We start from the raw sequence: 22,883 nt of genomic DNA, 5'->3' as shown, positions 1-22,883 counted from the left end.
TGAAAAAATTACTGAGACGTCAGTGTTGTAGTGCTTGGTGGTGTGTGTGTGCGCGTGTGTGTGTGTGTGTGTGTGTGTGTGTGTGTGTGTGTGTGTGTGTGTGTGTGTGTGTGTGTGTGTGTGTGTGTGTGTGTGTGTGTGTGTGGGGCAACTCATGAATTTATTGTAAATATATGATGTCTAGTTAGATCAGGACCTTGGTTTGTAATGTTTCCACATGTACTTTGATGTTTTTAAGTAAATCAAAATCTTATCCAACTGCAAACCATTATATATGCGTGAAAAAATGACTGAGACGTCAGTGTTGTAGTGCTTGGTGGTGGTGTGTGTGTGTGGGTGTGTGTGCGTGTGTGTGTGTGTGTGTGTGGGTGTGTGTGGGGGGGGGGACTCATGAATTTATTGTAAATATATGATGCCTAGTTAGATCAAGACCTTGGTTTGTAATGTTTCCACATGTACGTTGATGGAGAATAAACACCAATAATGAAGCATGATACATACAGTCCCATAGTGCAGTGAGCAGCTGATTTGTGCAGTGGTAAACAAAATGTGCATGCATGTGCCATACATCTTTGAGGATAGGTAAGAAGTGTGCAAACTCAGCCCTCATTGCAAACATCTGACAGTTCCATCTGTACTCAGGGCCTGGTTTTTGCGATGCCCAAAAGCATTAATTGAATATATCCAGTTTATATTTGTGGCTGTCTGTTCCTAGGTGGTCTAGTTTGTCCTGTTTTTGCAATGGGGTGCTTCACTCAAGCCTAATGAGTACAGAAAACCTGCAATGTATTAGTTCTCTAGTAAAAGTAATAGGAATAAGAAACTGGGAAAAAGGAGAAATACATGAATGAGGAAAACTAGTGTATAGCATACACAGTAGATCATGATAGTACACATGAGATATTTCTACATAGCTCAGGATTTGAACTCTCACACCATCTTCATCTTCTCTCACAGCAGATTCAGAAGACAAGATGGATGCCTTATTCCTCTTTGCCACAGAAACAGCGTTGCAACAAAGGACAGAAGTCATTCTTCACACAACCAACTGCAACAGAATGTACACTGCTATCAAACCATCAGCTGTTATTTGTACATTTCATTATCATTATTATATTTGGACATAGTGCACTTACTGAGAATATAACCTGTTATGATTATGCTTGCAAATATACAGCTGTGTCTAACATTTCTGTGTTTCTTGGTAATTCATCACTTATTTGACCAGCAGTGTGCGACATGCAGTGTGTAAGCCATTCTATATCTCTGGCCTTAAATTGTATGAGGATATTAACTGTGGGAGTTATACGATATGCAGTTGCCAACAACTGAAGGCCAGATTGGATGGCACACAGCACCATATACTATTCGTTTGAGGGTAGCATAGGTAAGTTACTGTTATGGCACAAACAAGGGTACACTGTTCTTTTGGGGGGAGACAAAGCTCAGTTACTCTTATGTCACAAACAAGCATAGACTGTTCTTTTGGTGGGGAGCAAGGTGAGTTACTGCTATGACACAAACAAGGATATGATGCTCTTGTTACTCTCCTTGTTCTACATCCTGCCTGTTGTTTTATCTTGGGAAGAGTTCTAAAGTGTATCATTACTTTCTAACGTCTCTCTTCAATGATTTACCAGTACAAATGTATGATGCTGACCTGAGGACATGCACTTATCATCAATGCTTTTGAGAGGAATGACTGTGTGAATCTTTGATGCCTGAAGCCTAAGACTTACTAATGGGAACATAAAAATAAAATCATTGTTCTAATGTCACATGTTAAGGTAGTTTCTGTAGAAATCCAACAATATTTACTTTATTACTGTTCCAATTTAAGAAATACAAGGATGTACCATAATATTATTAAAGAATACACTCTAGGTTCAGGACTTACCTTGCAAATGCAGCAGTTGACACAGTTTTAGTTCAGGGCTAACTCTGATGCAAGCAGTACACAGCCAATACATGCGGAGCTAAAGGTTGTGTGAGTTACCTGGTATCAATTTTACTATATGTATGTGAGTAGGAGAAAGGTGTTAGACACATAGGTGGTCAGTGAATGTGCTATGTGTTGTCTCTTAGTCAAAGCAAGAGCATTCTGAGCACACCTATGTCTGCCTTCAGCCACAGCAGCTGGTGGTTCCTCCTCCAAGTCCTCCTCTGACTGTGGCTGTGGTGACCTAGGCCTTGGTGGGGGGATGTCTGTCCTTCCTCCTTGCTGATCCTACTGAAGCTGTTTCTACAGGATCAGATCATGTAGCATAGCATATACTGTGAAGATTTGTGTGCATGTGCATGGATTATACTGCAGGGTTCTATCAGATGTATCTAAGTACTAGAACTGTGACTTCAGCAGCCCAAACACATGCTCTATGATGTTTCTGGTTTGAGCATATGCCTCATTATGGCATTCTTCTGTGGGTGTGGTTGCACTTCTGATGGATGTCATCAGCCACAGTTCCACTGCATAGCCAGCATCCCCCAGAAAATGGCCCAGTGGGATGTTGGCCCCCCAGCAAACATCTGTGATGTGTGCCAGATATGGGACTAATGATAACTGACAGGGTTGCCAGCACACACATTAAAGATAATTCCTTGAATATCACACATGACGAGGCAGTTAATGGAGTGGCATCCCTTGTGGTTAATGTAGATTCTACCCTGCTCACCAGATGGTGCCTTAATGTGTACATGAGTACAGTCTATGGCACCCAGTACTTCATGGTAGTAGGCTAACCAGTAGAAATCTGGCATATTGCTGGCCCTCTCCTCAGAACTATGGAGAAAACCTATGTGCTCACTGGCATGTATGAGCATAGCATCCAAGAATTGGTGGAAGATCCTGGATGCTGATGACTGTGACACATCCATCATGTCCCCAGTTGATCTTTGAAAGATGACTGTAGTTAATATTCTAAGGGCTACACATACCTTAGTTTCCACTGGGATGGATTCCCCTTGGTTAGCTCTGTGACTGAGTTGAGGGTGGCAGAGCTCACAGAGTTTTTGTAATGTGTCCTTGTCCACCCTATAGTACTCTACAATCTCCATTATATGTAGCATTTCAAATGTTATCCTGGGCCTGAACACTCTTTTCCTTCTAGGTATAGCCCTACTGTCACCAGCACCAGCAGCACTGCCTTCAGCCACTAGCACATACATATGGAGCAAAGCTGCAACAGCCCATAGCATTGTCTCCATTTAAAATGTCCTCGTCTCTACTCCAATGGTGTTGAAGCATTCAGGAAAAACAGAATGGAGGCTACATGGATGCTTTGTAGCTTGTTGAGCAGCTCCACTGTGCTGAAAATCAGCTACTGTTGTAATTAGCACCTATGAACCACATCTACTGATTGAGTGTGTTAACTCCATTGCTGCTCATTAGTGCACAATGCACATTTGTACACCCCTCTGCACACCTCTGCTTCCCCTGCATGCACCTTACCATAAATAAGGTAAACACAGTGAATATTGTTATTACTGTCCTCTGTTCCCATGACATCATGGAAACATTGAGTACAAAAAGTGATTTAAAGTTTGCACAGCCTGTATTAGAACCCAGGGCCATTTGTACTCCAGGCTTACACATGCACATGCTGCCAGAGGAATAGTTACATGTCAAACATAGGGTAACCTGCCATTCATTCCTCCATTTCCCATGATTGTGCTAAGTGCCCCATCCCTCAAACAATGACAAAAATAATTAAAAAATAAAGCAAACAGAGACAACATATTTTAACAAAAAGTAGAGGATGAAACAGAACTTGTGAATTGTGCACTGCTTACATGCACTTTCACCCTTCACAGACTTACATGTACACCTCTGTAAGTGTAACCTGACACACTCCCCTGATGTCATCATTCACTGTTGCCATTTATTGAAAACAAACACTGTGAAAGTGCCTACACAAAGTGAACATCCTTACATGGTTACAATTTCCTGTTGTTCAACAATTCTGAGTTTTGACCTCATTTGCATCTTGACCATGCTGACAGCCCTGAATCTACATGGTTGGTAACTATGTAGGCAGAGAAACTGAAGAGGAGCACAGTGATGTAAACACAAGGGAGGGTATTACTTTGCTATATACCTGCACAGAGGAATACAGTTTTTGATAATATTTGACTCTATTCCAGGGACTTCCAAAATGGCTGCACACTGAGTAGCAACTTATTTCTAACTATCCCAGTGTGAAAACAGAAACTCAGCAGAGAAGGCCAGTAGATTTGTGTTTATGGGTACATTTCAGTGACTGGCTAGTAAGTGCACTGCCTGGATGCCAGGAATAAAGAAATACAGAAAACCCAGAAAAAATTAGCTACAAAAGTGATGAAGAAACACTGACTGGGGACGGTTCTGCAACTTTTTGGCAAAAAGCAATGCAACCTTCAGACATGACTTCCAATAACCTACATGAAGATATAAGATAACTGCATACAGACCTGGTTAAAATAAACAAAACACTGATGGAGTATATCAACACAAACAACAAAAGTTTGGAAAAAAATGGAAGAAACTTTAAACAGCTATTTAGGTGAGATGATAAAGCTGCAAAAATCAGAGGTCAAAATGAAGAAAAGGCTGACTGGATATGAGACAGCACAGGAAGAGGACAGAGGACAGAACATGTAGGGAAATCCTGAGATTTTCAGCTATACCAGAGAACCTGGAAGGAACAGACTGCATTAATTTTATGAAAGCACAAATAAGCAACTGGACTGGTATTTCACAGCAGGAGTTGTTAGGTGAAAGGGCACATCAATTGTATAATCCAAACCTGGCTATAAGAAAGCAACCTAGACCTTTAATAGTAAAGATGCACTCCTACCAGCACAAGAGTTTATTCTAACAAAACTGTGGCAGAATGACAAAGTACTAAAAGTGGGAGACAGCAGCATGTTTGTGGAGATTGATTACTCATTGTACACCAGACAGGAGAACAAATCTATTCCACTATTCAGGGAATGTTGAGATGCAGGTATAAGATTCAAACTGCTATACCCAGCTGTCTTCAAGGTATTCTTCCCTGTCGGGACAAAATCATGTTTTGATTAAGTACATGTTAAGGAAGAATTACAAAAGTTTGCCCAACAAAATGTAAGCTGTGAAACAGAAGGAGATTCTGCTTCTTGTTCCTCTGGTAATAAAGATGACAGACAGACTATACCTATGAAACCTTTTCAACATCTGCAATGGAAAATGTTGCAGAGAAGGAAGGGAGCATGAGAGCTGACTAGAAAAATCAAGAGTACATTGGAAATGAAGCAGAGATAGGATTTCAGAGATGAACAGTAATAAAACCAGTAACTTAATATGGGATTACAATGCAATAATTATATTTATGAAATATGACAGAACAAGAAAATCTGGAAATATTGGACTTTTTCAAATTTGTTGGACTTGTGGAGGACTCTAAAGCATGCCCTACTTCAGGTAATAATGTTCGAAAGTGCTTTGGGGAAGAGGAGGAAGAAAGTTAACTGTAAGTAAGTATTGTTTTTCTTAAATAGTACTAATTTTGTGATGTGGTTTTCTGTACATGCCATAAAGTAAAGGTTTTTTTAAGTTATTTTAAGTATAATAGGGATTGCAAACAGGTGCTGCTGTTCTGTTTTTTTTTTTCTCACGTCTTCTCTCTTTCTTCTTGTTCAGTTTTAAGAAATGTAGGCACTGCAATGTAAAAAAAGACTGGTTAAAAAGCATGACAAAAGAAAAATGATAGAAAAAATTATGTGTTTTTTCTCATTCTTGCATGGGGGAATGATTGAATTAAATACCTTAGATTGATTTAGTAACAAGTTTTAAGAGACAGCAAATAAATGAAAAAGAACATTGAATATCATGAGGTTTTTTCATACATACATACATGTATCCTCAGTAGGAATTCGGCAGCAGGTATTCATGTTTCCATGGAAACAATGTGACAAAGAGAAACTGGTTGCCTGGTTCTCATGTTTCCATGGAGACAATCTGATAAAGAGAAACTGGCTACAGTCTGGTGGAGAGTGACTGGCTGAGGAAAAAAAAAGAAAACAGAAATTGGCTAGGAGATGTTCTTTGAAACGATTCAGGGTTTTTCCCAAAGTAGACAATGTTCTCTGAAAGCATTCAGGGACTTTCACAAGGTAGCTAATATTCTCTGAAAGCATTCAGGGTTTTTTTCCAGCTGGGAGATCTATGAAGATAAGACAAAACCAATCAGCACTTAGTAGAACTAAATAAAGGCTGTGCCATGCATCTTAGTATGGATAACCTTTCTTTCAGATTAACTCAGGTCTATGATTGTGGCTGTCAGTTTGGGACTTTTGTTCCTATTATAAGGGTAACACTTCAATATTTGAAGGTGTATATAGTTTTGTGTGTTAGTATTAAGTTAATGGGTTTTGGGGGGGGGGTATTGGGGATGTGTTTTGAGGACTTTCAATAAAACATAAAGTTTTATAAGATGTGACTCAAATGGATATGACAAGAAACAAATGTACAAAAGTTCAACCTGCCAAACAGTGTATGCATGTAATACAAAAGCTGGAACTAGACATTTCACAAAAAAGGTGTTATACATAAAAGGTGAGAATAATAACTTTTTAATGCAATGATACTTTCAAAGATAAATCCAAAAAAGAAAGAGTAGTGAACCATATTAAAGAAGAAGAGTTCAAATAGCTATGTTATAGGAGACACACTTAGAAAGAACTGAACATGTGGATTTGATAACGAAAGGTTTTCAAGATGGTTATTCAGTAGAAAAGAGGAGTACTTATATTAATTGCAAGAGGAGCTCCAATAGTGATAGAAGAAGATAAAAAGATAATAATGGCATATTTGTAGTGCTAAGGGGCTACTGGCAAAGGAGGAGGATTACACCAGCATGTATTTACATTCCACCTAACTGCTATAATGGGGTTTAAGAAAATTCTGGGAGAAATAATCAGTTTTCAGCAAGGAATATTAATTATAGATGGAGACTGGAATTTGATTTGCAGCAGTGAAGATGTGTCTAGGGGGGCCCAGGGGGAAGAATACAACAAAGGAGGGTAGATTTTTGAAGAGATTTATGAAAATATTTGGCAAAGAAGATGTGGCTTCACTAATAGCTCAGAGTGAATTTACATATTATTCCCCAATATATAAAAACTGGGCTGGGCTAGACAGAATTTACATTTCACAGGAACATGTACATTTAATTGAAGGTCTTGATACTCACCCAATAACTATTTCAGATCATGTGTCAATAATAGCTAAAATAAAAGCACAGGGTAATGAAATAAAAATGAGACATTGGTGTTTTCCCGGGTCTATATTATAACATCGAAGCTTCAGGTATTCAAATACCTAAAGCTCAACATGTAAATAGTGAAAGCTGAAAATCACAAATGGCCACTTATACAAATTTTTTAACAATGAAAGAAATTGCTTGGCCATTATGGGGAATTTGCCCTTTTCTCCAATGTAGAGTGATCTCAGAGTTGGTATATTTAGATGGGGGGGGGGGGGGGTGAAGCGCCTACTTGATTTGGGTTTGAAAGTTTTTTTTTTGTTTTGCGGCCAAGCAATTTCTTTCCCTGTGCAGAAGTGGCCATTCGCGGCTTTGAGCTTTCGCTATTTATGCATCAAGCTTTGGGTATTCAAATACCTAAAGCTTCAATGTTATAATATAGACCTGTTTTCCCACCTATCTGTTGAAAAGAGAGTAATTTAAGGAACGGGTAGTGGAGATTATTCAGAAGCTCTTAGAAAGGATAGAGTTTTCTTCTGAAAATATAGCTAGGGAGTAGGATAAAATTAAGGTGGAGTTTAAAATAGGGTCGAAATAAAAGAAAGGGACCTATGGTTAAGAAGTAACAAGAATTATTTAGAGGGACTGACAAATGTTAAAGTATTTCAGAATGGGTGAATTTCACAGAACAAGAAGAGGATCAACTGCAGAATGCTGGACAGAAAATAAGGGATTACCTCAACATTATGCATGAGTTTAGAAAGGTTGCTATTAATCAACTGTTTTTTGATAATAACACTACAGCAAAAAAAAACTTTTAGGACAATGACTCAGGTAACAGAAAGTAGAAAGGGCTGTTGCCAAACTTAAGGAGCCTGAAACAAGGACGGTAACAAGAGATCCTGTAGAGGTATTAGAAATATTTTGGAAATTCTATGAAAGTCTCTATAAAGCAGAGAAATATGAAAATCAAGAAAAGATACAAATGGAAATGTTTATGGAAGAATTAAATATGCCAAGGTTAGAGGTAGATGAGGCTCAATTACTAACGGTTAGGATAGGAGGAGATGAGATAAAAATTATGATTTATAACCAATCTACAGGAAAGTCCCCAGGAACAGATGATATTCCTGTGGAAGTTTGAAAGCTAGGAGGAAAATAATTGATAAAGATATGTAAGATTTTGTTTAACAGTATTTTAAGAGAAGGAGAATTAGCAACATCCTGGAAGAAAACATTATATTTATTATTATTATATTTATTTGCATTATGTTTAGAACTATTGGCAAAGAGACTAAGTGACTCAGAAATTGAAGGATATAATTGATAAGGTAGTCAAGAAAAGCTGGATTTATTTTGCAGATGATATGATTTTATACCTGACAAAACCAGAAAGAGCCATTACAGTGTTATGGAATATTTTGAGACAGTTTCCTATCTTTTCAGGATACAAAATTAATGAAGCTAAAACAAAGCCAATAGCGGTAAATTAAGGATCCCCACACAAATTGGTTCAGGAAAATCCATATCTATGTAGACATGATAAAATGAAGTATTTAGGAGTATGGATTAAAAATTATTCTAGTATGGAAGCTAAGGATATGTGGGAAGAGACTAAACAAAAGATAATACAAAAACTGAGAAAATGGAAGCTTTGTTATATGGATATGGATAATAAGATACACACAGTTAAATTTTTTGTAGTCCCTTTAGTCTTATACACAGGTCAGGCATATATCAACCAGAGGAGAAGTTGTGTATAACAATTAATAAAGAGCTGAAGGACTTTATCTGGGAGGGGAAGATGGCAAGAGTCAAGTGAGATAAACTAATTCTTCCAGTAGAACAGGGCGGATTGAGTTAACCCAATATGAAGGGGTATTTCAGAGCTACACAGTTAAGACTCCTACACATAGCACAAGCAGAAAACTACATTTTAAAGTGAAAAGGGATGATGATGAAACAAGGCAAGCTCAAGAAACAAGGCGAGGCTAGGATTTTGGATACAGGCCTTTAAGAAGAATAGAAATAATCATGCAGAATATTATATCCATAAAGCAGAAAATATTCTAAGAACTAAGCCAACATAGGATTGGAGACAGGAGATTCTGCTGATAGGAATGACTGCAATTAGAGATATAGACAAGAGGTAAGATGGGGCTGGAATTTATTGGAGAAAACTGGCACAGGAACCAAGGTACTGGGAGCAAATAACTAGAGAGGGAAAGATGACAGAATGGTAAAATGCCAAAAATGTATTTGGACTGCAGGTCAGAGATTGCCTTCCCTATCAGGGATTGATATCAGAGTATAGGAAAAGAGAAAGAAACAGGAGAGTCCTAAACAAAAGACCAGCACTAGTAGAGTTTTTATTAGAATCTAGAACAGAAGCTGCCATTAAAAAAATGAATAATTAGTAGAGCATATAAAATATTGCATGATAACTACAAGAATCAATCAGAGGAGGTTAGAAAAGATTGGAAAGAGAGACTGGATAAGCAATTCACAAAGAAACAATGGGAGGATATATGTATGTCTCCCAAATATGCAACAAAATCTTGAAGATTTAGGATTTTTGTCTGGAAATGTTTGCATAGATATTTCCATACCCCAGACAGAACGTGTTAGAGATGTGACGAGGAAGAAAGAGGTAATTGGGAACATATTTTTTGGGAGTACAGTGAATTGGCAGACTTTAAGGATTCTCTGTGTGGGATGTACTGTTGAAGATGCTAGGTGGGCAGATTGGTCTGATGAAGGAGATGATTTTTCTGAGCTATGATACAGAATCAGAATTGCCTATGTATGGTATGGCCTTTCTGGTGGCTGCCAAAAAAACAATTACTAGAAAATGGGAATCAAAATCTAAGCCAACTACACTAGAAGTAGAGAATATAGTAACAGAGATAAAACCACTGGACATGAGATCTTTAGAAAAGGGTAGGAGTAAACTATATATGAAAAAATGGGAACTGTGGTAACAATACATACAAGGGACAAATTAGGTTTAAAAGGCAGAAGGACTTAAATGAGCTATGTAATGTTTGACTGAAAAAGATTGGGTAGATTATAAGTGATGTATAATGTTTGCAGATCCGAGTGTGTCAGTATGGTTTGTGATGTAAAATGCTTGCAAACAGGACTGTGACAGTTTGGTTTGTTTTCGTTTGTATAAATGTATGATTGCCTATGTAGTAAGTGATGGTTGGATGGTTTAATAAAGATGCTTCTTTTTTAAAAGAAAGGCAGGAATTGAATGATTTATGTAATGTTGCTCAGGTTATATGATATATAGCAATATACATGAAGTAAAATGTTTGTTATGTTAATTATTGTGTGATTACTTTTATATGAATGTAAATTTGCCTATGTCAGAAGTGATAATTCAATAAAGGTGTTTGTGAAAAAAAAAACAGCAGTACCAATCCCAAACTTTTTTAAGAAAAAAAGATTGCATTCCCTCAGCTATATGCTGCATATGTTTACGTGACAGTATGAATAGGCTGTTTCATGGGGTTTATATTTTTAACTGTCTGCATTAGTTACAAGTATATTCTTCATTTGGGGTGGGGGAGCAAAGCTGCATGTATGTCATGGCACTTAAAAAAGATTGTTGCTATTATTACTCTACGTTTGTAGCACCACCCTGTCTAATAATGTAATAATGTGTCTGCTGTTATATGTTAAGGTCAGTTTTTTACAAATCTAATAACCTTTACTTGCTCTTTTTTCCATGTAGACTCCTTTCTGTGGCTGTATTTGAAAGGTTTTCGAATACACAGGCAACATGAGAACGAAATCTACATGGTTGCTTTACAGCTTGTTGAATTGCTGACCTGTGCTGGTTTGCTTCATTAGCGTTTGATTCACCTACTTACGCTGTAATTTCATGCCACAGAATTTACCATGTTTGCATGTGAGTGATCGCCACTACACAGATGTTATTGAATCTAAAACTTTTTGCGGCTATGTGCACATCATGCTGGGATGCGCACATGGTGAAAAATGACTGTGTAGGCTTTATTGAATTCTCCGGTAATCAAGATATGAGATATTTACTTTAATGTAAAAGACATTAAGGTTCTGGACATAAATTCCAAGGAAGAAGAAGAAGACATTAAAGAAGCACAAAGGGAAGGGGTAATTCACAATTTACAAGGCATAATAAAAGTGTAGAAAATATAATTTATGTTTTTAAGAAAATATATATTTGCTACATTCTATTTTTCTAGGATTGTTAAATTACATTGGATGGGTATGCATGGGGTCTATATTAGAACACCAAACGTTCAAAATTTCAAGTGTTCTAATATCGACCCGTATTCAGCGAATGCTGAAAATATCAAAGAAACAGAAAATTGAATTTTTTCCTAGGTAAAGAATTCGGTTGTCCATTTCTGTTGCTTCGGTATTTTCAGTGCTGTGGTGGAAAGTTATGGGTCGGGTTCAGGTAAGTGTGCGATTGTGTGAACATGAGGGTTAGGGTGGGGTAGGTGAGTTAGGGTTAGGGCACGGGTCAGGTAAATGTGCGATTGTGTAGACGTGAGGGTTAGGGCGGGGTAGGTGAGTTAGGGTTAGGGCGCGGGGGAGGTGACTGTACGATAGTGACGGACCTTAGGGTTAGGGTTTGGGTTAAGGTAAGTGGATAGTTGTGTATGTATAGTTTAGTGTAGGGTTAGGTGTAAGAGTTTAGGTGTATGTGTGTGGATTGCTGTTTGTTTGGTGTGCTTGTGTTGTGTGTATGTGTTTTGGAACAGTGATTTTTTTCCCTAGGAAAAAATTTGCTGTTCTGTATGTTCAATGTTTTAAATTTTCGATTCATAGGGTTCGATATTAGAACACTCAAAATTGTGAATGTTCGGTGTTCTAATATAGACCCTATGCATGTTACCAAAGAAGTTGGAAAGAAAAGTATTAGAATTTTATTTTATGGCATATGGACCTCTCATTTAAACTTCATTAAACAAGAGAGTCTATAAAATAAAGAAGAAATTGAGGGCTTAGGGTTAAAAAATCCTGCTTATTTCCTACATTACTTATACTTATTTTCAGTTTCATAGCAGATTAAAAAAGGGACAGGATTTGTTGTAGGACAAATTTTGAGTATTAGGTACTACACGTATTTATGGAAAAAAGATGACAAAAGTAAGGTACGGATAGAAAGGGAAGGGATTGTTAACTAATATGCCAAGAGTAAGGAATGACAAATTGAATGGGACAATTTAGAAGGGTCAAGGAAGGAATGGTTAGAAAAATAATGGAAATATTTTATTTAACTGATCCATGAGATGACCTAAACAGTATAATGAGATGAAAGGGAAAAATCAGTATGCTATTGAAGGCAAGGATTTTTATGGTGGTTAATGTTACATACATACATACAAACAAATATTTCAAGCACAGGCATTAAAAGCCCTTCTAGCATGCCGATATACCAAAGCACTTGTTCCCATAATGTGTCCAAGCTCTTCTTAAAAATATCTAAACTAGTACTTGCTTTAATATAATTTGGTGTCTGTTCCATGCATCAGCTACTCTGTCAGAGAACCAATTAGTACACTTCTCACTCCTATAGAATCTCCTACACAGGTTGTCTGATGATTCTCTAGTACTTTGTGATAACCCTAAACAGTCCCAGAGGTAGTTGTTTCTAAATGCCCTACATATTTGAATAAGATCTCCTCTTAGATATCTATAAGAGACACCGCACAAGTTCAGATATTTTAGCTTTTCATAATAACTTAAATTTTCACATCGATGGATGCCCTTGGTATATAAATGCCCTATATATTTGAATAAGATCTCCTCTTAGATATCTATAAGAGGCACTGCACAAGTTCAGATATTTTAGCCTTTCATAATAACTTAAATTTTCACATCCATGGATGCCCTTGGTATATATCCACTGTACTCTTTCCAGTTTACGTATGCTTGTTTTCTTATAGGGTTTCCATATTGTTATTCCATACTCAGGTTTGAGCCTAATGTAACTAACAAACAATGACTTCATTTTTGATTTCCTAGACTTTATAAATCTTTTTATATAACCTATAGTTCTACAACTATCATTAACCAATTGGTTGATATGATTAAAAAAACTCATAGCTGGATCTACCCATATACCGAGGTCCTTAAGCGAGTCTACAGTTTTAATTGCTGTGTGCTGTATTAAATATTCACCTTTCAATTTATGTCTCCCAAATCTCATATGCTTAATTTTTGATGTATTTATCAGCATATTATTCTCCTGTGCCCAAATGGTCACTTCAGTCAAGTTATTTTGCAGACATGCCTTATCTGCAACATGTGTAATCAGTTTACCCAATTTCAGGTCATCTGCATATAGGAAGTAGAACACCTCAGATGAAAAAACTTAGGTCTGAAAGATGCAATCTAAACAAGTAAGGGCCTAAGACAGAGCCCAGTGGGACAGCCTGACTGTAACCATGGATTTCACTTGTCCAGTTGCTGTATGGTACTTGACATGTCCTATTTGTAAGCCATGCAGCTATCCATCTAATCAAGAATACATCAATACCTAGTTGTACTAATTTATTGATCAGTGTTTTGTGTATGACCCTGTCAAATGCTGAAGTTAAATCTATATAAATTACATCACAGCACAATTTATCACTCATAGATGGTATTATATTGTTTTAGAACATCATGCATGCTGATATATGGTTTCAAGTCCCAACTTATCCAGTTCTGACAATAACTGATCTAATATTACCTTCTCCATTATTTTTTCACAACATGAAAGTAGACTTAAGGGTCTATATGACTCTGGGTTTGTCCTACTCCTTTTACCCTTGAAGACAGGTTTGATAAGCACATCTCTCCAATCTTGAGGTATCTCCCAATATTTATATGACCTAGTGAATAATAGATATAATGGTACTGCAACATCTTGCTGAAGTGTTCTCAGGTCATTGTTACTAATTCCGTCTCCTCCCTGTGCTTTGTTTGGATCAAGGTTGTGCAGTTCTTTTTCAATATAATCTAATTTGATTCCAGTATCTGGTGTTACCTAGATGTCACTAGGACAACTTATTACCTCTTTTGTGGAGCCAAACTGTTTTGCATAAGATTCTGTAAATATATCTATAATCTGTTATGTCTGAGAATAAATTTTAGAATCTGCACACATTTAATACATTTGTGTGTCTTTACTCTTTCCACATCTTATGTATCTATGAAAAGGTTTCCTATTATGCTCAATATCTTTATATAAATTTTCTTCAAATTTTTCTTGATTTTGTCTCACACTATGTTTAATCTGTTTGTCCAGCTTGTTTATTTCAGTTTTCAAAGTTGTAGTTCCATCTCTCTTCCATTTCTTATATATTTTTGTCTCTCATCTTAATCAAATCATTTGTTTTTATGAAAATATATCCCCCTGATGTTGTATGCCTAGATCTTGATGTTAACATTTTTTGATCTTTTGCACTCAATTTCTCTTTCAAAACTTTCCACATTCCATTTGCAGTTTTTCCATTTAATATCTCACTTCAGTTTACATAGTGACTGTTTTGCTTCCATATAATCTGTAATTAACCTTCTGTGCATTGGTTTAGATGTCAGTTTGGCAAAATTATCTAGCAACAAATTAACCTTTATAACTAATGATCACTGCACATCAGTGGTGGTAAAACTTGACTTGAAGTAACAGTAATTTCTTTAGGAACATAAACAATGTCTAGTATGTTCCGTGCTTTGGTATTTTTTTTTACAATCTGAAGCAATTGTTGTTCCTGAATATACGTTGTGAATAATTTCCTTACTAACATTGTTGAATCAATATTATTCCAGTCAGTTTCTGGTAAATTTAAGTCCCCATTTAATATTATTCTTCCCTCCTGTGTTTCATGCAAGAAATATATGAATTTCTCTAGGTCATCTGCACTTGACTTTGGTGGTCTATGCACTCCAACAATTGTTATATGTTCCAGGGTTGCCTTTATTGTCACAGTTACACAGTCTATAGTATTGGTGTTATCATTGAACATGTAATAATCACAGGTCTCATAATTATCTTTACTCCCTATACATAACCTCCACCTGATTTTTTTGTTAGAATGTCCGTTACAGTAAAAACATTTATACCTGGACAGAACTGGTTTCCAGCCATTGTTCTTTAACCATGTTTCACAAACAATAACAACATCAATCTTGTGGGAACTTAGCCAATTTTCCAATAAAGAAACTTTATTATTAATGCTCCTACCATTAACAACCATCAGAGATGCATGAAATGTTGCTATCTGTGAACTGTTAAATTTTTGACCTGGCAAATATCCTGCTTAGTGTTTGTCAAATATTGTAAAATATCTGCTGCAAAAATTATCTTCCCTGATCTTGACAAATGCACACCATTCTGTCTGAATATGTGTGCCCAAAACTAGGCTTGGATGCTCTACACATTTCCATTTTTTAAAACAGGACATTTTTTCCATGTAGGTATTTACCCCAAAAAATCTTTTTGTTCACAGTGACCTGACTATCCTTTCTATAGGTGATTTGTGAAAAATACGTCCTAACACCAGTACAAGCTAATCATTAACTGCATATTCATTTAAGGGACCTATATTCAGCTTAAAATTAATAAAATATTGGAAAAGAAAATAATAATCAAAAACCATAACAACAGAATTCAAAGAGAATTTAAATCTTCTATGACAAAAAAATCACACCAGCAATATACAACTAAATAATAAATTAAGTACAGTAAAGTTGTTCTGACCATACAAGTTCTGCAAGCCAGACAAAAGCTGTAATTCCTTTACATTGCATTGCTCACTATCACTCGCAGTCACACTTCTTTTTAACAGTAAAGATCAATAAATCACAAACCAAGGTAGGATTGTTTAGCTATGCTCAGGATTTTCCTCTCTGCAGTCTGTGTGAAATTACAGCTGTCTAAGCCCCTTGGGGTGGCTACAGCTTGCCTGTCTAAAACATCTCCCTTTCTAACAATCAACAGTGAAATTAAAGGCAAAAGAACAAAATATGAATCAAAGTAAGTCTTGTTAACAAGCTATCCCTTCCTACCTACAAACAGTTAAAAACAGTGACCACAAATACAATATAAATTCAAATAAAACTTCTCTTACCAGTCAACTCCACAGCAAATCACAAACCAAGGTAGGATTTAATGTTAGGCAGGCTACCAGTATAACGGTTAATGAAGTACAAACAGAAGAAAGACAATAAATAATATGTAAGGTAGATGAAACAGAAGAACATGTATTTACAGGATGCAAAACAGTGAACAACTGTTGGGAAAAGAGGATGGAAAGCTAAGAAATTATGGAAAGAAACCAACAGAAGAGATAACAATGAATATTGTAATGCATTGTTATTATGGTGGAAGATAATTTACAATTTGTAGAAAAAATAAACAAAAATGTTCTTGCTTTACTTGTGACAAATACAAATGCAAATAACACTTTTTTTCTTTCAGGAAGTGAATTAAATTTGTTTCTTGACATGCTTTAGTCTTAAGCATTTTGCTGGTGGTATACTTTTAACATGAAGAGTAGTCATTGACAATTCCAGCTCTGTAAGGGCACTTCTTTCTCACAGATTAAGATGACTATGTCAGAGTCTAACTTTAACTTTTAGATGTCAGTGTTACTGTGAATTTAGGTAGTGGCTTGTATTCATGTATTTTTAAGAAATTGACTATATTTAATATTATGCACCTTTGTTTAACATTCAGCACTAATGCATGCAGTCAGATGCCACAGGCAAAAGGCTTACTACTGATTGTTGTCTTAAAATGAATTAATTTGATCCTTTGCTGATGTATTTCAGGCAAACAGACATAATGAGCATGATTTAATATTAATAAAAACCAACACAGCAGTATTTCGCCCCCACACCCTCCCCAACTATATATACAACTCTGAGATCAAATTACAGTGGGGAAAAGGGCACATTTCCTGATGTTGGCCAACTACTACCATGCCCTTTTCCCCACTGTAGTGCAGTCTTAGAGTTGGTATATAGTTAGGGGTTTTGGGTGATGGGGGGTGAGTTTGAAATACTGCAATGTATGAGACAGGGAAGTGTTGGCCAAGTACTTACTTTCCCCGTCTCACACATTCATGGAAGGAAATGTTCAGTTAATGAATGCTCACTTTATTGTGTTTGATGATTAGCCTTTCAATGTTTATTCCATTTGATGGGTAGTCATAGACCTCATTCTAATAATGCTATATCCAGTATTAAACAGTGCTTACATTTTCCACTTATTTCTAATGGCAAGACAGACTAGAATCTGAGACAACAGTTATGTTATAGACAGGATTTTTTACACACACACACACACACACACACACACACACACACACACACACACACACACACACATATATATATATATATATTTTTTTTTTAATTAATTAATTTATTTTTATTTATTCATTTTACATTTCTTTACCGGGTAATGTCTGACTGGGCCAGAAGCCTGTTTTCAGCAGAGACCCGGGGAGAAAAGCTCCCCAAACAGTTTATTTAATACAGTAGAAACAAACATGATTGCAAATACACGTGATTTAAGGATTGTAAAACTAGAAAAGTATCTTAAAGTAGCAAAGAAAGCAAAACATTGTAGATTTACATTATAACAAATTCAGGGTGTAGTCCCAACATGAGTTATGTGGTGGGAATGTAGTTTATTTATTTATTGACATTTGTTAACCAGGTTAGTCCAGCTGGGCCAGGAGCCTGTTTTCAATGGAGATCCATGAAGAAAAGCTCCAGTTACAGACAGCTTACAGTAAATAAAAAATTCACACTCCAGGAAAATGCAATGAAAACTACAGAACATCAAGAAAAATATTGTACGTTACATACACATCATAACAAACAAGCAGCTATGTACTGTAAAACGGATATAAGCACTAGATAAAAAACTAATAAATCCAATAAAAAGTGCCAGGGCACGCTGTTAGGTGATCCAAAGATGTTTATTCCACGATGATTAAAAACCACGCTGTTTGCTTAACTCAGAAAACAGCGAAATCAACAGAATGCATAAACGCTCTTACATACACACAAAATACTGCGTTTTCGTCACTAAGACTTCATCAGACCATATATACAAAAATATACAGCAAGTACAGCTATTAGCAGCTAGAGGTCAGGTTGACCACGAAAAATCCCTGGAAAGGTAATGAGTGAATGGGGAGGCACTAGTACATATACATACTAATACATGTTACAATGTAGTGAAAATGAAATGTGTTGGAGTTAGGTGGGGTCCTGACAGAGGCAGGTATTGGTGTTAAGAAGATGAAGTTTGAGTTCTCTTTTAAAGAGTAATGGTTGGGTAATGGAATATAAGTGTGTACTGAGTTTATTCCAAGCATGGGCCACAGTGCATTTATATAGTAATTTCCTTACATTTTTCTTGGGTTGGTAAATATGTAGGAGTTGCTGGTTTGAGGTTTGTAGGGTCCGAGAGGGGGTATAGGTGGATACCAGGGAGGAGAGAGCTGGACAGGATGATGGTTTGTATAATATAACGTGTATTATTTGAAGTTGTGATAGGAGGAGCTGTTGGTGGAGTTCAAGCCATTGGAGAGAGTTAAGTGCAATGCAGTGATGGGAGTTGCAAGAAGAGCTGATGATAAATCTTGCTAATTTGTGATATGTTTGTTGGAGTTTGGATAAGGTTGCAGTTTGAATATTACTTAGGACAGGGGCAGCATAGAGAAGGGAGGGAGGAGAAGAACATGAGCCAGGGAGAGTCTAGCATTAGAAGTTAGACATTTTTTGTTACGATAGAGCAAGCCAAGTTTCTGGTGTTTTTTTTATACTTTGGAGTATATGTAAGTTAACTTTAATTTAATCATTAATGATGACACCAAGGAGCTTTGTATGTGGTTCAGGTTGAATGACGGTGTTGTTGGAGGATGTGATAGCAAAGGTGGATTTATGATGAGAGAGAGAATGAAGGAGAAAAAGCAAGTTTTTTTTTTTACTTTAAGATGAGTAGATTGTCAGACAACCACTTTTCAATGGTAAGAAAGGTTTCTTGGGTTAGAGTATGGAGTTTGGAGATATTACGGAAGAAGGAGATGAGAGTTGAGTTGTCTACATATTGAATTAGGGAGGATTGTTTGCAGGCTGTGTGAAGTTCATGTGAAGATGTTAAACAGGAGGGGACCCAAGATGGAAGACTGGGGAATACCGCATGGAACTGGAATGGAGGGTGAGCAGGAAGAGAGCCATCTTACAGATTGCTGCCTACAAGAGAGGTAGGTAGAGAACCAGCCTAGGGAGGCAGCAGATAGGTTAAGATTAGCTAGTTTAGATAGGAGTAAGGGGTGAGAGACAGTGTCAAAAGCTTTGGAGAGGTCAAGGAAGAGACAGGATATGAGTTGGTTATTGTCACGGGCTTCAGCAATAGTATGAGTAAAACATAGGAGGATGGTGACTGTGCTATGGTTTGGCTGGAAACCATGTTGAGTGGGAGTAAGAAGGTTTTCTTGGAGGGGTTATTTGAGAAGCTGTGCATGTATGCATTTTTCGAGTATTTTTGAGAGAGGGGAAAGGATGGTGATAGGTCTATAGTTAGATGGGTAGTTGTGAGTGATACTAGATGTGTGTTTGAGAAAGTGCAGGTAGATGTACATGCTTACGATAGTCAATAAATAGTAAGAGAAGAAGCTGATGCAGTGGTGAGAGAAAGTGGAAAACATGGTTGGTAAATACATTTTTTGCAAATTTAGAATACTGTCACAACTAAACATCAACAGTATAAGAATGTCCTGATGGTGGAAGCTACAGCTGGAAGTATGAGGTTGGTGTAGGTATGGTGATATAATTAGCCAGGAAATGAGCAGGAGCTTAGCCAGTGATTGCTAAGGTGTTCTTTCAGAAGAAGCTTAAATTTGTGAGCATATCTGGTGTTTAGGATGTGTTGGGGTATTAAGTTCCAGGTATTGGGCACTTTGTTTGAGAAAAGGGAGTTCCCAAAGCTATTGTTGGATTTAGTGACCTTTAAAAGAAGTTTATTGGAGGACCTTAGGGATCTGGAGTTGGTATTTGCTTGAACTAGGTCTATGAGAGCAGGGCAGTTTTTGGGCTTGTAGACAATAAAGTGGGTGATAGTTCAGGGATAATAGGTTAGGTAGTTTGATCCAGATGAGTTTGTGAAGTGCAGTGCAGTGCAGTGCAGTGGTGTGATCTACTTGGTTGGCTTGTGGCAAACTTGGCTATTTTATTGTAGCAGGTCTCTTGTTTACTTAAGTCTGTTTTTCATAGGTTGGTAAAAATGTGAGCAGAGTATAGGAGGGTGGATAGTAGATGTGTCCTGACTGTGGATACTCTAGGGCTGTTGATAAGATATGCCTCAGGATTCAATAAAATCTGTATAGGCTCCATGAAGAGCCTACACAGCCATGCTTCCACCTCGGCAGTGCGCCATGCATACTAATTATGGTGCACTGCCATGGTGCACTGCCAAAGGATATCACAGTAATACAGATAATGAATCCTCATAAGTATCAGTGTAGTGGCTATCCCATACCTGTGGACTGTCCAGAAAAATAATAACAGTTGGTAGGCACAGCACAATACCTTTCTGCCTGTTAACCTGGATTAAAAGGTGAACAACATATTTTACTACATGAAATTGCAATTTAATTGTTTTTTACATTTATGTGCTTATTTGCATGGTGTGGTGTATTGTGCAGCTGTGCTTAGGTTTGCTCACATATACAGTAGACATCTGCTACAAATCGAAAAATAGAAACCAGATGTATTCAATTGTAATTAATTATTTGTTTTTTTTTTCATTTGCAAGTTTGCTCATGCCCTGCATTGCTTAGCGATGCTGAGCTGCACTTAAATATATATATATATATATATATATATATATATATATATATATATATATATATATATATATATATATATATACAACAGACATCTACTACACATCTAAAAATAGAAACCAGATGTATTAAATTGTAATTAATTATTTATCTTTTTTTTCATTTGCTTGTTTGAGTGGTGTGGCTCATTGCTTAGAGATGTTAAGCTGCGCATAAATACAGCAGACATCTGCTATAAATCTAAAACCAGAAACTGGATGTATTCAATTGTTGTAGCCTGCGGTGCTTAGCAACATGGAAGCCCACCCAGCAAACTGCTCTATGCTTACAGGCACCTTTGTAGTATATGTGAAGATATACATGATCCCTTTACTATCCCAGTGGCTGGATAGGTTGAGTCATGACCTACAATGTAGTGAGTCCTGGGTTTGAGTCCTGTGCAGTCATACTTTTTACATTTATTGCTGTGAGAATGTGTCAGATGACTGAAACATCTGTTTAATTTAAAATTTAAAATAATTGTTACATTTGGAAAAGCTGTGAGATGCTTAGGAGTACTTAAACATGGTCAACAGTCTAGTCCCATTTGCACTTTGCCAAGCTTTGCTTACACATGGTTTGTGTGAGTTCTCATGATGCTAAGTGGAGCAGAACTTTTTTGAAAGTTACAGCACGACATGCAAGGTGGGAATGCAGCTTATTTAAAGGCCAATAGTCTGGAATTCCACTTAATTTTTTGGAGTCTTCACTTGGCTGTGGATATCCCTGGTGCTGTTCCTGAAGGAGTGCACTTTCATGTGCAGACGTACGGAGTGCAGGAGTCCAGATTTTTTGTTGGACTTCTGATTAAGAATTATGAACTCCAGCTGCTGCAGGGCAACTAACAGGGCTCAGAGTGTAAGTCTGAGGCCTGGGGTCATTTGGCCAGGGAACTTACCAGTGTTACTGTTATCCCCCACAATGTGAGCAATGTCATCACACTAAGACAACCTGAGGCATAGCAAGAGTGGAACCTTGGACACCTGGGTCCAAGAGGCTAGGGCTGGGAAAACCTCACAGATATGTAAGTATGTTTGTCAGTAATTTAGAAATATACAAACTAAATCTGTGCATATCTGGTATGCATAATGGTTTGCTTCTATTACCACAGCTGCAGAAGTGAGGGCTCGCAATGTCTAGCCCCTTGCAGGATGCCTGACCAGGATGAAGGAATCGTGTTATAAGTAGGAAAACATGAAAGTAATAGCTTAATGCATAACATAATTATACAATAAATTAATTAGAGAGTTTGCAGTCTTAACAGTCAGGTATGATATGCCAGAGACATCTTACATCTTTATTAATGTGTCACTGCCAACCTGAAATGGTAAAGCAAGTTAAAGCAAGTAAGCATGCAGTACTGTGTAGTACAGCATCCAAACATCAGTTAATGTTGGGGTCTACACAAAAAAAAATACGAGTAATGCAAAAAATAGAAGCTGAATTCACTTTATAAGCATCTGGTACCTTGGCATTTTGCCTTCAAGTGTGGTGTTATTTTAAATTTAGTTTTATTTAATCTTGGTGTCTACCCAGATTAAGAGTCACTGTTCTGGTCTGCTCATTGTCTGAAATATGCTGTAGGTTGCACTCAATAAATAAACAGGATATATGGGTTAGTTAACAGAAGTCCCACACAGCTATCCATGGTCTACATGCCAGAGCTGAAGCAACATTAATCAATACATTTTAAAGGGTGATGGTACTTTGATAAGTAATGTTTTCAAATAAAGTGTTCACTATTCCTGTAGTCACTGCATGTGTGTTCTAATCTGAC

Source organism: Protopterus annectens, chromosome 7.part0, assembly GCF_019279795.1.
Source record: "Protopterus annectens isolate FY-2018-M chromosome 7.part0, PAN1.0, whole genome shotgun sequence".
NCBI classification, from domain to species: domain Eukaryota; kingdom Metazoa; phylum Chordata; order Ceratodontiformes; family Protopteridae; genus Protopterus; species Protopterus annectens.
The sequence above is the reverse complement of the archived record's forward strand: the minus strand, read 5'-3'. Positions refer to the sequence as shown.